General features: G+C 40.3%; 1 long non-coding RNA gene across 5 annotated transcripts in view; it reads left to right on the top strand.

Moving 5' to 3' along the window:
- The window catches only part of LOC135201244 (uncharacterized), a 196,997-nt gene extending 190,486 nt beyond the window's left edge, over positions 1–6,511 (top strand). For 4 of the 5 annotated variants that reach the window (XR_010311462.1, XR_010311463.1, XR_010311461.1 and 1 more), the window contains exon 4: positions 6,358–6,504. This is a non-coding gene — a long non-coding RNA (uncharacterized LOC135201244). Of the gene's footprint in view, positions 1–6,357 lie in introns of all 5 variants that reach the window. The other variant, XR_010311459.1, reaches the window with a different exon arrangement.
- The last annotated feature ends 12,692 nt before the right edge of the window (positions 6,512–19,203 follow it).

Raw genomic sequence — 19,203 nt, 5'->3', positions numbered from 1 at the left:
CTTCCCCGCAGACTCGCGGATCAGCAGGTTCAGGTAGGCAGCCGGATGGTTCCTGTCTTGACAGGAACAGTCAGCTCAGCAGTGGCAAGTCGTGATCAGTCACCTGTCGTCACTGGAGAAGTTAGTCCCCCATGGGCGTCTTCACCCTGCAGTCTCTTCAGTGGAGACTAAATGAGTGCTGGTCACAGGCATGGGATCCACATTCCTTCCTGGTTCCTCTCATGGCCTGGTGGCTAGGCGAAAGGAACCTCGTAATAGAAGTGCCCCCCCCCCCCCCCCGACCCCCCCCCCCCCCCCCCCCCCCCCCCCCCCCCCCCCCCCCCGCCCCCCCCCCCCCCCCCCCCCCCGATGCTGCTGTTCTCAGATGCATCAACCGAGGGTTGGGGCGCACATCTGGAAGAGTTCCTGGTTGCAGGAGTGTGGAACCATCACAACAGGCACCTTCACATCAATGTCCTGGAACTCAAGGCTGCATTCCTTGCACTCCAAGCGTTCCGGGAACGAGTGATGGGACACTTAGTGGTGTGATGAGCGACAACACCACGGTAGTGGCATTTGTCAACAAACGGGGGCCTAGTGTCCCTCCCGTTGCACCAGTTGACGATACAGGTCCACAAGTGGGCCATAGCTCACTCAGTAGAGCTGTCAGCCAGCTACATTCCAGGCAAGAGGAATGTAGTGGCAGACAAGCTCATCCACAAGACTCAGGTGATTGGGACCGAATGGCCTCTACACCCAAACGTGGTGGAAAGGCTCTTCGACCTATGGGGGCATCCCAGCGCTGAATGGCCTTCTTGGCCCCAGTACCTGGGCTTTAGCCCTAAATATCATACATCCATCCTATGGGGGCATCCAGTAGTGGATCTGTTCGCCACCCGGCACAACAGAAAACTTCAGGTTTTCTTCTCAGTTGTACCTGACCTATGGGCAGCTGCAGAGGACGTGTTCCAACACCCGTGGGACAACCTCGTAGTGTACGCCTTTCCCCCATTCTGCCTGATTCCCAAGGTGATCAGCAGAGTGTTGATCATCAGCAATCTTCGGATGACTCTGGTGGCACCCAAATGACCCAAGGCCATTTGGTATCTGGATCTGCTGGCTCTTCTCTCCGAGCCACAGCGAGAGATTCCCCCATGGTACAACCTACTGTGCCAACCGCACATAGAACAGTACCACCAACCAGTTCATTCCCTGTGTCTTCATGGCTGGCGGTTATCCACCATCTCTTGCGAGCGAGAGGCTTTTCTCGCTGAGCAGCAACAGAGATGGCTGGTTACCTCAGACAGTCCTCTGCAGCAGTATACCAGGGAAAGTGTTCCGTCTTCTGTGGTTGGTGTTGTGGACGGAGTCTCTCTCTGCTCAGAGTCACTCTTCAGCAGGTAGCGGATTTCCTTGTCTTTCTTCGCCAAGAGAAGCTCCTCTCCATCTCTGCAGTTAAAGGCTACAGAGCTGGCCTGGCCCTAGTCTTTAAACTGCGAGGAGTCGATATTTCCACCTCCATGGAAATATCACTTCTAATGAGGAGCTTCGAGAGGTCTTGCCAACCCAGGGAACTCAGGCCCCCAGGGTGGATGTGACTCTCGTCCTTAGGAGCTTGACTCGCAGACCCTACAAGCCGCTCCGAGAGTCGTCAGACAGGGATCTGACCTTCAAGACTGTCTTTCTGGTGGCTCTGGCATTGGCGAAGAGAGTAGAACTCCACTCTTTCCTTTGACGTTAAACACGCGATGGGATGGGGATCAGTTACGCACGATTTCATCCTGGACTTCTTAGTGAGGACTCAGAACCCTTCGGTCCCTGACGCCAGGTTCGAGTCCTTCAGGATCCCCTCGCTGGAAGACTTCACCAATAATGATGCGGATGAGATGCTGCTTTGTCATGTGAGGGTGCTAAGGCGCTATCTGAAGAAAACTCGACACCCCAGGCCTGAGTGTCAACGCCTCTTCGTTAGCACCAGGGTTACCAAGAAAGAAGTATCCAAGAACACTATTTGTTTCTGGCTTCGTGAGGTAATCCGGAAGGTGCATGACTCAGACAGGAGTGCCGACACCAGTACCCTTCGGCCGAGAGCCCACGAAGTCAGAGGCATTGGTCCAACCCTTGCATTCCGCAAGAACTTGTTTGTGGTACAGGTACTGAAGGTAGGGGTTTGGGCCAACCAGACAACCTTCACCTCCTTCTACCTTCGGGATATTGCCCACAGGTCCTTGGACACATTTTCCTTGGGACCTGTGGTTGCTGCTCAACAAGTTGTGTAGCTTACCCAGCTTCTTTACCGGACAAGGTAACATCTCGTCCTTGTGAGACTGCATGAATGGAGAGTGAATGAGTGTGTGACTGGCTTCTCTTCCTCCTCTTTTTCTTCCCTCTCCCGGCGGGCAGAGGATGACGTTGCAGGTAAGCTACGTAACCGAGCTCCATTCTATCCCTTATATTAGGGATAGAAGCATTTATCCGTCCCTTCTGTAACAAGGGGAGAAGTGTACACCAATGAGAGACAAACCCAAGACTATATTTGGCTCTTCGGCAGGAAGTAGAAACCATGCTGAGCAAACGAGCTGTGGAGATCGTATGGGATCAGTTGCCGGGCTTTTACAGTTGACTTTTCCTGGTGGAAAAATCCTCGGGGGGCTGGCGCCCGGTGATAGAGCTCTCTCCCTTGAACCGATTCGTTCGCCAGACTCGGTTCACGATAGAAACAGCACGATTCCATCAGGGAGAACGACTTCATACTTTCTGTGGATCTGAAGGACGCGTATTTCCAGATACCCATCCATCAATCCTCCAGGAAGTACCTCCGCTTCGTCCTCGATGGGACAGTGTACCAGTTCAGGGCACTTTGTTTCGGTCTCTCTACCACCCTGCAGGTGTTCACGCGAGTGTTCACGCTGGTGTCGGCTTGGGCCCACTCGGTAGGGATACGTCTTCTGAGGTATCTCAATGATTGGTTAGTCCTGGCGAGCTCCCAATCACAGTTGCTACAGGACAGAGATCGACTCCTCGAATTCTGCCACGATCTGGGGATCGTAGTGAATTACAAGAAGTCAGATCTCAAGCCCAAGCAGAGGATGAAGTACCTGGGCATGCTGATCAATACGGTAGCAGGGCGAGTCTTCCCCGCAGATTCGCGGATCAGCAGGTTCAGGGAGGAAGCAGGACGGTTCCTGTCCCTACAGGAGCAGCCAGCTCAGCAGTGGCAGGTCGTGATTGGTCACCTGTCGTCTCTCGGGAAGTTAGTCCCTCACGGACGTCTTCACCTGCGGTCTCTTCAATGGAGACTAAAGGAGTGTTGGTCACAGGCAAGAGACCCACCTTTCTTCCCCGTGTCCCTCACGGAGGAGGTGAGGCAGGACCTAGCCTGGTGGCTGGACGACGGGAACCTCATAAGAGGAGTGCCTCTTTGCACTCCCCCCCCAAGAGATGTTGCTGTTTTCAGACGCATCGACCGAGGGATGGGGTGCATACTTGGAGGAGTTGCTGGCTGCGGGTGTGTGGAACCATCATGACAAGCACCTTCACATCAACGTCCTGGAGCTCAAGGCAGCGTTTCTCGTTCTCCAAGAGTTTCAAGATCGTCTGGTGGGACACTCAGTGTTGTTGATGAGTGACAACACCACGGTAGTGGCGTACGTCAACAAACGGGGGCCTAGTGTCCCTCCCGGTTCATCAGTTGATGTTGCAGGTGCACTAGTAGGCCGTGGCACACTCAGTAGAACTGTCATCCCGCTACATTCCAGGCAAGAGGAATGTGGTAGAGGACAAGCTCGGCTGTCGGGATCAGGTGATAGGAACCGAGTGGTCCCTTCACCCAGACGTGGCGGAAAGGCTCTTCAACCTGTGGGGGCGTCCAGTCGTGGATCTGTTCACCACCGGCACAACAGAAAACTCCATGTTTTCTACTCGGTTGTGCCGGACCCATGGGCAGCTGCAGAGGACGCTCTTCAACACCCGTGGGACAACCTCTTCGTGTACGCCTTTCCCCCGTTCTGTCTGATTCGCAAGGTGATCAGCAGGTGGCTGGTCACCTCGAATCTTCGGATGTTCCTGGTGGCACCCAAATGGCCTCAGGCCGTTTGGTACCCGGACCTGCTGGCTCTGCTCGCCGAAGCACAGAGAGAGATTCCCCCCTGGCACAACCTCCTGTGCCAGCCACACGTAGAACGGTACCACCGGTCAGTCGGGTCCCTGTGTCTTCACCATCTCTTGCGAGTGAGAGGCTTTTCTCGCACTCTTCAGCAGGTAGCGGATTTCCTCGTTTTCCTTCGCCGAGAAAAGCTCCTATCCGTCTCCGAAGTTAAAGGATACAGAGCCGCCCTGGCCCTAGTCCTTTAACTGCGAGGAGTGGATATCTCCTCCTTCGAGATCTCCCTCCTTATGAAGAGCTTCGAGAGGTTTTGCCCACCCAGGGAACTCAGGCCCCCGGGGTGGGATGTGACTCTCATCCTTAGGAGTTTGACTCGAAGACCCTTTGAGCCACTCCGAGTCGTCAGACAGGGATTTGACCCTCAAGACCCTCTTCCTGCTGGCCTTGGCATTGGCGAAGAGGGTAGGGGAACTTCATGGTCTTTCCTTCGGAGTTAAGTATTCCAGGGGATGGGGATCCGTGATGCTCGATTTCGTCCCGAACTTCGTAGCGAAGACTCAGAATCCTTCGGTCCCTGACGACTGGTTCGAGTCTTTCACAATCCCCTCCCTGAAGGACTTCACTGATAATGATGCGGATGAAATGCTGCTTTGTCCTGTGAGGTCTTTACGGCGCTATCTGAAGAGAACTTGACACCTCAGGCCTGAGTGTCGACGCCTCTTCGTTAACACCAGGATTACCAAGAAAGAGGTTTCCAAGAACACTTTCTTTCTGGCTGCATGAGGTGATCAGGAGGGTGTACGACGCGGGATTGGTAAATGACGACACCCGTACCCCCCCCTTCGTTCCGAGAGCTCACGAAGTCAGAGGTATTGGTCCAACCCTTGCGTTCCGCAAGAACTTCTCCATGGTGCAGGTTCTGAAGGCAGGGGTTTGGGCCAACCAAACCACCTTTACTTCCTTCTACCTTCGGGATGTTACACACAGGTCCTTGGACACCTTTTCCTTGGGACCCGTGGTGGCTGCTCAACAAGTGTAGTCTACCCAGCACCCAATCCTACAGAACTGCATGAATGGACGAGTGAAAGAGAGTGTGACTGACTTCTCTTACTCCTTCGTTCTTCCTCCTCTACCTGTGGGCAGAGGGCCGCGGCCATCACTACGCTGAACAGGAAGCAGATGCAGGTAAGCTACACGACTGAGCTCCATCCTATCCCTTTCAGTAGGGATTGGAGTATTTATCCATCACTCCCCTACAAGGTGGGGGGGGGGGGGGGGAGTGGAAGCCAACAAGAGACAAACCCATGACTTCATATTGGCTCTTGAAGTAGGAACTAGTTCTTGTGTATTTGCTATATATAAGAGGTACGCTCGCCTCCCTCTTATAAATTTTGTCCAGAAGTCTGGCCACTGATCCTGCGGTGCACACCCCGATCAGCTGGGCAGAGGCTAGGATCCCTCCCTTTGCTCTTACGACCAGGGAGGGAACCAAGGTCGGACGAACACCAGTCTGTTCATAAGACTCAGATTCCACCCTCTTATTAGATTCCACCCACCAATAAGTGAGTCTTCCTATTGTTAAAGGACCTAGGGTTTGTATACGTATCGGAACAAATAACAATTTGTTGAAAACTGTATTTTTCCTAACTATACAAACCTGAGGTCCTTTACACATAGTCCTACCTCATGCCACCCCTCACTCTGCATTTTCCTGGGCCTAAAGCAAAGTGACTCCTCTCCTTGCAGTCGAGCTGACCGCCAACTGCCGGACAAGTAGTTAACTACCTTGTTTGAAGCTTATGACCTGTTCAGCTGCTGCTAAAGATACCTTCCTTTTGTTAAAGGACCTCAGGTTTGTATTCCTAGGAAAAATACAATTTTCGACAAATTGTTATATTTTGAGGTTTTGATCTAACAGAAACTGAAAATGATTCAGTTTGAGTCAAAGCAGAATGAGAATACAGTAGAATTGAAGTTGTCTCAGTTGTCTTTTTGTATAACCTTACTTCCATCTCACTTTCCATCCTTTCCTGACAGTTTTTTCATAATGCAACTGCGGGAGGTTTTTTTTGCCGTTTTTTTCCCCAACTTTTAAAAGGGGGGACCCTTTTTACTGTCAATTTTTTTTTCAGCACTGAAGGACTTCTGAGGTCCCAGCACTTGGCCTTGTGCCTCAGTTTTATTTTGCAATTCCAATTTATTCAGATACCTAGTAAACCAAAAGAAGATCCCAATTTGATATGAAGTCATTAATATCTTCCTCATCTTTTCAGGAAATTGTCAACGTCCAGCATGCAGCTCACACAAGACTTTCAGGAGTGTTTGCTACAAAACAAGTGTGTTATATAATCATATCTTATAGGAATCTTTAAATATTTATTTGTTCATGAAGCTTACCTGCCAGATATATATATAGCTGTATTCTCCAGTCCGATAGAATTTCAAAGCTCCCGGCACACACAGTGGTCTGCCAGGTGGTAGTACCCATTCCCGCCGCTGGGAGGCGGGCGTCAGGAACCATTCACATTTTCTATTCAGATTTTCTCTGTCGCCGGTACTGTCAACACTTGTTTTCAGCACCTCCGGTCATTGGGGATTTTGGGAAATTTTTCTTTGCTACTTGAGTATCCCGATTGATTTTTGGTTATTTGATTTGGATCGGTGGTTAGGCATACGCTAATTGTGGATTGTTTTGAATTTGGCTTGATTTTTCCTTAAACTTAAGGAATGGGAATACTGTGCTAAAGCCTGTACTATACTTCTACTTCCCATTTGCTTTCAGAGATGTATTCCAATTTTCTGAAAAATATATTGACCCTTTTAAATGTGGTTATTACTGTGGCAGGTCTAAGCTTACATGCACCTCTATGGCTGTGATTTTGCACTTGAGCAAATGCTTTCTTAAAGTGTATCTTATGAAATGATGTACCTGTTAATTTTTATGACCAGAATTTTTGTATCGAATGATTTATGATGGCCAAAAATCCCTAATCCAGTTTTCATTTTTCAAGTTTTGTTGAAGATTTTAAAGCAGGATTTGTTCTTGTGTCGTGTACAGTAGTACGTACATATATTTTCTGCATGTAGGCCATTTTCCTCTTAACTCTGTAAGTCCCCCTCATTATGGGACCACCTTGACGTGGTGAGGGGGCTCTAGAACCTCAGGAATCTCTTCCCAGGTTCAAACGCAAGAGTCCCATATGACATTATATATTTTCGAGTTAACTTCTGTAGACTTTTCCATTTTTGCCAAAATTTTTGAAGGCAACTAAATGAGAAAACATATCATGGCTTAACGTGGAGTTAAATCCGAAGCTAAATAGTGAGAAATGTGGTAGATCCATCATCTACCCGACAATGTTCGGACCTGTTTTTTAGGCGGAACTATTCTGTGGAGTTGGACCACGGATTCCGGGGGGGGGGGGACTGGTTCTTGGAATAGAACTCTCGGCATTCTATCCAGTTTGCCCATAATGTGATTAGGTTGGGGATAATTGTATTATCGTAATACTCTTAGTCCTAGCAAGCGGGTTCTGCTTACACTTGGGCCATACTAATCATGTTATGGCATCCCCTTTTGGGGTAGGGTAGGGATGCAGACATTTGGACATTTGGGAGTCCTTTCTCACTTGTGCCATTGACGGAAGATTTAACTTCGCGAAGGGCCAATGATATCTTTTCAAGATTTTTTTTTTCTTTTTTATAAATCTCAAAATTTATGAATATTGAAATAAATGATTTGAGTACCCCTGGGCCCCCATGATGGAAAAACTATGGCACAGTTGATGACTATTGGCACATCACTCTTGAATTTCCTTGGTACTGCCACAAGTAGTGAAAGTACTATAAAAGATACAAAGGAACACCCTGTTCCAAGTAAAGCAGCAGAGCCAGAAAACCAAATAGAGTGCATAAATAAAAAAGAAGCAAACAAAAATAAATTGGTAAACTCCAATATCGTAACAATGGAACCATAAATGATGAACAATAATTCTGAATTAGAGAGAAATAATCCTCCCAACAATACAGAAAAATAAAAAAATCATAATAGACAAGCAACATACATAAAACAAGGACCAAAAAGAAATAAAAATTACCGACTTAATCCCACAATGGTACATTACGATGACCTCTTTGGACCAGATAATTGGTCAAGATTTCTAGTCCTCAAAGATGACAACAAAATCTCAGCAGTGATACTAGAAAACAAATTACTTGACATATATCCAACACAAGACATGGAATGCAGATACTTCAAGGACAATGAATGGCTTATCCAAGTAACCAATATAAAGCAGTCCACTGCCTTTTGAAATATGAAAGAAATAAATAATATAAAAGTAACAATTACAAGCCACGAAACATTGAATTATGTACAGGGTACAGTCATCCTACCCAATAGCGAGCAGGAGCTTCCTTCAAAACAACTACTGCTAGACTCCTTAAAATTGAGATATAACAATATCCACGATTAAGAAATATACTCGATTTCAAGTAGGAAAGACAAAAATAAAAATATCAACATTGCCAAAATAAAATTTACAGGCCAAGACCTACCATTTAAAATAAAAATTCTTGGACAAAATAGAGAAGTTCGTCCTTTTGTTCCAAAACCACTACAATGTACACAGTGCTCAAGGTATGGACACACATACAAAAGATGCTGTAATAAGGCAATATGTGCAGTCTGCCCATCAGATGACCATACCACTAATTGGAACTGTAATCAACCAAATGTATTAATTGTGGATTAGCCCATCACGCAAAATCTAAGGAGTGCACATTTTACCAATATAACACAGAACTTCAGTTGTTAATAAATAGAACAGGAATGTCAGTCATGGAAGCCAGACTTGAGCTAAAAGTATGTGGAGTTGATAATCCATCCAAAACCCCCACCTTTTCAAATGTGACTAAAAATCAAGACATCAAGCAGCACAATAACAAGATAATATAAACATAGAAACTAAATTTCATACCAATAATACTAAAACCCAAAATAAAAGTGATAATACGACAACCAATACCACCACTAACATAGATGATTCAGTTATCCATGGAAAAGAACTTCCAATGGAAGAGGAGTTAAATAATGATAATAATCGAACTGGCAAAAAGAAAAGAACACTGGAACAAACCCCACCTAAGGGAAAAAAGTGAATATTGAAAATTGCAATCAATCCAAAGAAACTCCAACTTCACCAGGAGAACATTTTAAAAAAGATATTAAACTAACCTCATCACAAGTGGAAATACACAATTACTCTCAATCTCAATCAAACAGCCAACATCTGGACAGTAAAGATCACTCTTTACAATTTCCATCAAATATTACTAATGAAAATCATACCATTAAACCAAACCAAAATATAACTATCAACCCCCAACCATCCACAAGACCCAAATATTCCATTAACAACAACAAAACAAATAACCCCTCAAACCAACAGTCCTTATCACTACAGAAAAGGAACAATAGAATTACAAAACCAGAAATTTCTAAAGCTAGACCAAATACTTCTGAACCAATTATCAACATTGATAAACATGCTTCATCTTGTGGTTGTAATGAATGCTTTGTAAGTACATACAGTAGTACCTCGAGATACGAAATTAATCCGTTCCGAGGCGCCCTTCGTATCATGAGGTTTTCATATCTTGGACCACATTTTACATGTAAAATGGCTAATCCATTTCAAGCCCTCCAAAAACACCCCAGTAAATTATATTTCCAGGCCTAAAACACATGTTCTAGGGTTACGACGCCGATCCGACGGAAGTAATATAACTCCAAAAAGGCAAAATACTGTACATACTTGAGTAATATTCAACTGCATGTAATGTTCAACCCCATTTTTACTGCATATATTAGGACTTTAGGGCGCCTGTGTCCCTAGCAATAAGGGCCTAGCCTATGTTAGTGGTTGCTACTGTAGCCTAGTCTATGATTCTGACATCTAAACCTAAGAAGCTAAAAGCTTTTAGAATATGCCAATAAAATGTATTAAATAATCAGTATGTACTCATTTCAAATAATTATTAATTAATTATTAACTATAATTCACAAAGAAAAAAAAAAAACTTCCAAACGATTGTTTACATTCAGCTCTAACGAGTACCGAACAAACGCCAAGCAATCACTTTTCCTAGGACACAGTAAGCCATAAATTTTCATTAGTATCTCTCTTCAACTAATGAAACTACCAAACAGTATAATAACCATTCATCTCTATTTCTTTATTCTATCTTTACCTAATGGAGATACCGAGTTACTGACAGCTATGAGGAAAAAACATATACGTAACGTAATATTAAAACAGAAGAAGAATCTAAAAAAAAATACGTATTTGTTGGCAGTTTCTTGATTTATTTTATATTTTATGATATCTATCACAATATTTTTTTTTATGTATTGCATGTACTTCATTTCAAATAATTATTTAAGTAACCATTAACTATAATAAACAAATAACAAAAAAAAAAAAGCTTCCATAAGCTTCTGTTTTATATCCAGTACTTTAGGAGTATCGAACGATCGCCAAGCAATCACTTTTCCTAGTACACAGTAAGCCATAAATTTTCATTATCTTCTTCAACTACTGAAACTACCCAACAGTATAATAAACCATCATTTCTATTCTTTATTCTATCTTTTACCTAAATTTTTTTTTTTTTTTATTAAATGTATTGCATGAATAAGTTTTTCAATTTACAGCATCCTTTTACCAATAGAATACTTAAAGCACAAGGGGTAGATGCTGACAATAGGAGAGCAGGATCTTTATGGGGTGACTAGGCATCCAGGAACCAATGGCATGGGAGAGTGGGGAGGATGGTGGGGTTGCGTTACTTCAGTTGGGCGGCGCAGGGAGTTTTTAAAAATTGTTCTCAGTGGTCCAGGGCGAATCTCGGGACTTTACAGCAACAACCTTTCGTAACTTGAAGCAATTTTCGTATGTAGAGCTGTAAAATTTTTTTCATATTTGCTTTCATATCTTGAGTTTTTTGTAAGTTGAGTCCTTTCGTATGTCGAGCGCGGTACCACTGTATAACCAACTAACTACCAAAGACAGGAGGACACAGTACAAAATTGTATTGACAATTTTTACTAAATTAAGGTGGTGCCCTTTAACACACCAACATGAGAACGAATCATGTTCTGATCCTTAAAATACAAAAAGGAAATTATAAAATAAAAAATAGACTTTGTTAATATTCAATTATGAAAAACAAACAACTACAGAATTCTAATAACGAACATACAAATGCAACGATTAAAAAACCACAAATAAATTAAATCAAATGCATATAAACTACGAGGCAAAGTAAAATCAGCAATCAATTTACAGAATTTAACACCAAATTTCCTCCAATAATGGAATATAAAATCATTTAATGAATATAAATCATTAATGGAATATAAAGGTCTCTTTAACCCAACTACGTCTGGTGAATTACAAAGAATCATACGAGACCACAACCCAATGTGCATATGTCTACATCATATTAGGAAGTACTAACCCTACAAAATATCCAAACACAATAAAATTGCCTGTTATTCACCAGCTGACGGTGGAAAATTAGGCACAGCCATATACGTTCATAATAGCATTACATATGAACCTCTTGACATACCATCTATGCCATATCAAATAACATCAATTAAACTGTATATGCCTGACAAAAGTAAAATCACTATTTGTAATTTATATAATCAACCAAATTTCAATGCAAATTTTAGTGATTTTTTCTGAACTTATTAGCAAAAAGTATACAGGAACCCTTCTTATAGTAGGAGATTTTAATGCACATATCCATTATGGGATACTAAAACCCCACTGACACATCCGGAATCAACATAGAAAAAACTATGATGAAACACAACCTGTGTTGTCTAAATGAAAGTGGAGTTCCAACATATTTTCCAAATACACACCTAACCTTTTCTTCAATTGACATTTCATTATGTTCAAATGATGTAGCCGAGAAATTAGAATGGAACGTCCTAGACGATCATACACAAGTGACCATTTCCCAATCATTCTGAACTACTTAAGTAATATCAAAATATTGCCACCTACAAGAAAAAAAGCTAACTGGGATAAATATTTCCTATACACACGAAACGTACCACCATTCCCACATAACTAAGATCACAATACTACATGTGAATCCTTCTCAAACTTCATAATAAATGCTGCAGATAAAAGTATTCCATAAACCAGATCACATTCCACAAAATCCCCTGTCCCATGGTGGAACCCAACCTTAACTACCTTAAGGAAAATAAAACATATACTGTATTGGGTCGCAATCTAAACAGACTTTAAACTCACCTTAAATCACTCAACAAAATGCCCTATAATATAAACATATTAAACAAAATAGTTATAACAAACAACAATTAACCACATTAAACCACTATATAACAAATATACAGCCAATTTTAGAAAAACGGTAATAGCGGAAAAATTCGCATCTGGAAGGAATATGTCTTTTTTTCAAACACATCTTCAAACACATCCACAAGGGATATCTGGCAAAAGAAAAGGAAAATCAATGGAAGACATATAAGACCTCCAAGAAGTACAATACATTTAAATGGAAAAATATACCATGATACTTATGAAATATCAAATATAATTGGAAAGCATTTTGAAAACATCAGTGCTTACGCCAGCCTAGATATACATTTTCAAAATATCAGAAAACAAAAAGAAAATATAACACTCAATTTTGAAACTCTTGAAGACCTGGAATATAATTATATTTTTAACATGGATGAACTAGATAATGCCATCAACTCTTGTCATCCCTCCGCACCAGGATATGATAAAATATCATTTGAAATGATAGAAAAATTAGCTCCTATAGCTAAATCATATTTATTAAAATTTCATAATAGTATATGGCTAAAACGTGTCTTTCCTGATAAAGGGAAACATGCCATAATAATCCCAATAAATAAACCAGGAAAGGATGCAAGTAATCCATCCAATTATAGACCAATATCCCTAACAAGTTGCCTATGCAAAATTTTGGAAAAAATGGTTAATGCACAATTAACATATATAATAACCAAAGAATCCATTTTAACACAATCTGGTTCAATAGCTGGTAGGTCAACCCTAGATCCCTTAACACATTTAGAAGATCATATAAAAAAAAAGGCTTTGAACAAAAGAAATTAACAGTAGCTATATTTTTGATAGAAAAAGCATACGATAACAACATGGAAATAACATCATGCAAAAACTCCACTCCAAGGGACTAAGAGGCCACTTACCAATATTTTTTAAGAATTTTTTTAACAAACAGAACTTTTCAAGTAAGAGTAGAAAATTCCTACTCAGTAACCTATAAACTGGAAGAAGGAATCCCTGAAGGTAGTGTCTTGAGCTGTACATTGTTTGCTTTAGCAGTCAATGACATTGCTATAAATTTAACCAAGTGGTTGTAAAAAAATAAAACAGTTATATGTTGATGACTTTGTCATTTACTATATGAGTAGTAATTTGAGACATGCTCAGAGAGTTTCTCAGTACTGCCATTTTCAATATATGTACTTGGACAAATTCAGTTGGATTTAAATTTTCAACTGATAAAACAAAAGCAATCGTCTTCTACAAAGACAAAAGATGGATGAAGAACCAAACAATCAACTTCACTTTTATAGCACTGAAATACAGTTTTGTACAAAATTCAAGTATCTAGGAGTGATATTTGATCAACATTTAAATTGGAAAGAGCACAACAAATACATTAAAGCCAAGGGCATCAAAGCCCTTGCCATATTAAAAAAGTTATCACACACTAATTGGAGAGCAAAGCAAGAAATTTTATAAATGATATATAAGGCAACAGTCTTATCCATAATAGATTACTGCTGTCCAATATATTCATCTGCCTCAGAATCTGCATTAAATATCTCAATGCAGTGCACCATGAAGGCGTGCGATTGTGCACAGGAGCATTCCGATCGTCCCCAACAAACTCACTTCTGGTAGAGGCAGGTGTTTTGCCCTTAAAACATCACCGTAATTTGATAATACGAAGAGGTCTTTCAATGCAAGCAGGATCGTCTCCTGCAGCTGACTGCTTCCAAAACTGTAATCCAGTAACAGCAGTTAATAGTACTAGCTCTTTCCCAAAAAAAGCTAAATACTTAATGAACTTGCATAACATAGATCCAATTTTTCACCCGCTAATGGAATTGCCACCACCGTGGATTTTAAATCGAATAAAGATGTGTACCTCCCTGTCTTACCTACTCAAAAAGCAAATGACAAGTACAGAAATGTACCGCCAACATGCATTGGAGCACATTAGAAGAAAGGGAAACAGATTTATGGTATATACAGACGGCTCCAAAAATAATGTTGGAGTAGGAGCATCTGCATATTAAAAAAATGTCAATGAAAAAAAGCCTACCTTTAATATCAGTATTTACTGCTGAAGTCACAGCCATACAGATGGCTCTTGATATGATATCTGAGGCAAAAGCAAGTGTGTCAGTTATTTTCAGTAACCCCCTCATTTTGGGACCACCTTGACGTGGTGAGGGGGCTCTCGAACCTCAGGAATCTCTTCCTAGGTTCGAACCCAAGAGTCCCATATGACATTATATATTTTCGAGTTAACTTATGTGGACTTTTCCATTTTTGCCAAAATTTTTGAAAGCAAATAATGAGAAAACATATCATGGCTTAACGTGTACCCGACAATGTTCGGACCTGTTTTTCAGGCGGAACTATTCTGTGGAGCTGGATCACGGATTCCAGGGGGGGGGGGCCTGGTTCTAGGAATAGAACTCTCGGCATTCTATCCAGTTTGCCCATAATGTGATTAGGTTGGGGATAATTGTATTAATATAATACTCTTAGTCCTAGCAAGCGGGTTCTGCTTACACTTGGGCCATACTAATCATGTTATGGCATCCCCTTTTGGGGTAGGGTAGGGATGCGGACATTTGGGAGTCCTTTCTCACTTGTGCCTTTGGCGGAAGATTTAACTTCGCGAAGGACCCAATGATATCTTTTCAAGATTTCTATTTTTTTTCTTTACTTTTTTGTAAAAACTCAAAATTTATGAACATTGAAATAAATGATTTGAGTACCCCTGGGCCCCATGATGGAAAAACTACGGCACAGTTGATGACCATTGGCACGTCACTCCCGAATTTCCTAGGTACTGCCACAAGTAGTGAAAGTACTATAAAAGATACAAAGGAACACCCTGTTCCAAGTAAAGCAACAGAGCCAGAAAACCAAATAGAGTGCATAAATAAAAAAGAAGCAAACAAAAATAAATTGGTAAACTCCAATATCGTAACAATGGAACCATATATGATGAACAATAATTCTGAATTAGAGACAAATAATCCTCCCAGCAATACAGAAAAATATAAAAATCATAATAGACAAGCAACATACATAAAACAAGGACCAAAAAGAAACAAAAATTACCGACTTAATCCCACATTGGTACATTTTGATGACCTCTTTGGACCAGATAATTGGTGAAGATTTCTAGCCCTCAAAGCTGACAACAAAATCTCAGCAGCGATGCTTTAAAACAAATTACTTGACATATATCCAACACAAGACTTGGAATGCAGATACATCAAGGACAATGAATCGCTTATCCAAGTAACCAATATAAAGCAGTCCACTGCCTTTTTAAGTATAACAGAAATAAATAATATAAAGGTAATAATTAGAAGTCACGAAACATTGAATTATGTACAGGGTACAGTCATTCTACCCAATAGCGAGCAGGAGCGTCCTTCAAAACAACTATTCCTAGACTCCCTAAAATTGAGATATAACAATATCCACGATTTAGAAATATACTCGATTTCAAGTAGGAAAGACAAAAATAAAAATATCAACATTGCCAAAATATAATTTACAGGCCAAGACTTACCAACATGAGAACGAATCATGTTCTGAATCCTTAAAATACAAAAAGGAAATTATAAAATAAAAAATAGACTTGTTAATATTCAATTATGAAAAACAAACAACTACAGAATCTAATAACGAACATACAAATGCAACGATTAAAAAACCACAAATAAATTCAAATGCATATAAACTACGAGGCAAAGTAAAATCAGCAATCAATTTACAGAATTTAACACCAATTCCTCCCAATAATGGAATATAAAATCATTTAATGGAATATAAATGGTCTCTTAACCCAACTACGTCTGGGTGAATTACAAAGAATCATACGAGACCACAACCCAATGTGCATATGTCTACATCGTATAGGAAGTACTAACCCTACAAATATCCAACACAATAAAATTGCCTGTTATTCACCAACTGACGGTGGAAAATTAGGCACAGCCATATACGTTCATAATAGCATTACATATGAACCTCTTGACATACCATCTATGCCATATCAAATAACATCAATTAAACTGTATATGCCTGACAAAAGTAAAATCACTATTTGTAATTTATATAATCAACCAAATTTCAATGCAAATTTTAGTGATTTTTCTGAACTTATTAGCAAAAGTATACAGGAACCCCTTCTTATAGTAGGAGATTTTAATGCACATAATCCATTATGGGATACTAATAACCCCACTGACACATCCGGAATCAACATAGAAAAAACTATGATGAAACACAACCTGTGTTGTCTAAATGAAAGTGGAGTTCCAACATATTTTCCAAATACACACCTAACCTTTTCTTCAATTGACATTTCATTATGTTCAAATGATGTAGCCGAGAAATTAGAATGGAACGTCCTAGACGATCATACACAAGTGACCATTTCCCAATCATTCTGAACTACTTAAGTAATATCAAAATATTGCCACCTACAAGAAAAAAAGCTAACTGGGATAAATATTTCCTATACACACGAAACGTACCACCATTCCCACATAACTAAGATCACAATACTACATGTGAATCCTTCTCAAACTTCATAATAAATGCTGCAGATAAAAGTATTCCATAAACCAGATCACATTCCACAAAATCCCCTGTCCCATGGTGGAACCCAACCTTAACTACCTTAAGGAAAATAAAACATATACTGTATTGGGTCGCAATCTAAACAGACTTTAAACTCACCTTAAATCACTCAACAAAATGCCCTATAATATAAACATATTAAACAAAATAGTTATAACAAACAACAATTAACCACATTAAACCACTATATAACAAATATACAGCCAATTTTAGAAAAACGGTAATAGCGGAAAAATTCGCATCTGGAAGGAATATGTCTCAAACACATCTTCAAACACATCCACAAGGGATATCTGGCAAAAGAAAAGGAAAATCAATGGAAGACATATAAGACCTCCAAGAAGTACAATACATTTAAATGGAAAAATATACCATGATACTTATGAAATATCAAATATAATTGGAAAGCATTTTGAAAACATCAGTGCTTACGCCAGCCTAGATATACATTTTCAAAATATCAGAAAACAAAAAGAAAATATAACACTCAATTTTGAAACTCTTGAAGACCTGGAATATAATTATATTTTTAACATGGATGAACTAGATAATGCCATCAACTCTTGTCATCCCTCCGCACCAGGATATGATAAAATATCATTTGAAATGATAGAAAAATTAGCTCCTATAGCTAAATCATATTTATTAAAATTTCATAATAGTATATGGCTAAAACGTGTCTTTCCTGATAAAGGGAAACATGCCATAATAATCCCAATAAATAAACCAGGAAAGGATGCAAGTAATCCATCCAATTATAGACCAATATCCCTAACAAGTTGCCTATGCAAAATTTTGGAAAAAATGGTTAATGCACAATTAACATATATAATAACCAAAGAATCCATTTTAACACAATCTGGTTCAATAGCTGGTAGGTCAACCCTAGATCCCTTAACACATTTAGAAGATCATATAAAAAAAAAGGCTTTGAACAAAAGAAATTAACAGTAGCTATATTTTTTGATAGAAAAAGCATACGATACAACATGGAAACATAACATCATGCAAAAACTCCACTCCAAGGGACTAAGAGGCCACTTACCAATATTTTTTAAGAATTTTTTTAACAAACAGAACTTTTCAAGTAAGAGTAGAAAATTCCTACTCAGTAACCTATAAACTGGAAGAAGGAATCCCTGAAGGTAGTGTCTTGAGCTGTACATTGTTTGCTTTAGCAGTCAATGACATTGCTATAAATTTACCAAGTGGTGTAAAAAACAGTTTATATGTTGATGACTTTGTCATTTACTATATGAGTAGTAATTTGAGACATGCTCAGAGAGTTCTCAGTACTGCCATTTCAAATATATGTAGTTGGACAAATTCAGTTGGATTTAAATTTTCAACTGATAAAACAAAAGCAATCGTCTTCTACAAAGACAAAAGATGGATGAAGAACCAAACAATCAACTTCACTTTTATAGCACTGAAATACAGTTTTGTACAAAATTCAAGTATCTAGGAGTGATATTTGATCAACATTTAAATTGGAAAGAGCACAACAAATACATTAAAGCCAAGGGCATCAAAGCCCTTGCCATATTAAAAAAGTTATCACACACTAATTGGAGAGCAAAGCAAGAAATTTTATAAATGATATATAAGGCAACAGTCTTATCCATAATAGATTACTGCTGTCCAATATATTCATCTGCCTCAGAATCTGCATTAAATATCTCAATGCAGTGCACCATGAAGGCGTGCGATTGTGCACAGGAGCATTCCGATCGTCCCCAACAAACTCACTTCTGGTAGAGGCAGGTGTTTTGCCCTTAAAACATCACCGTAATTTGATAATACAAAGAGGTCTTTCAATGCAAGCAGGATCGTCTCCTGCAGCTGACTGCTTCCAAAACTGTAATCCAGTAACAGCAGTTAATAGTACTAGCTCTTTCCCAAAAAAAGCTAAATACTTAATGAACTTGCATAACATAGATCCAATTTTTCACCCGCTAATGGAATTGCCACCACCGTGGATTTTAAATCGAATAAAGATGTGTACCTCCCTGTCTTACCTACTCAAAAAGCAAATGACAAGTACAGAAATGTACCGCCAACGTGCATTGGAGCACATTAGAAGAAAGGGAAACAGATTTATGGTATATACAGACGGCT

This window comes from Macrobrachium nipponense, chromosome 28, assembly GCF_015104395.2.
Source record: "Macrobrachium nipponense isolate FS-2020 chromosome 28, ASM1510439v2, whole genome shotgun sequence".
Lineage (NCBI taxonomy): Eukaryota > Metazoa > Arthropoda > Malacostraca > Decapoda > Palaemonidae > Macrobrachium > Macrobrachium nipponense.
The sequence above is the reverse complement of the archived record's forward strand: the minus strand, read 5'-3'. Positions and strand labels throughout refer to the sequence as shown.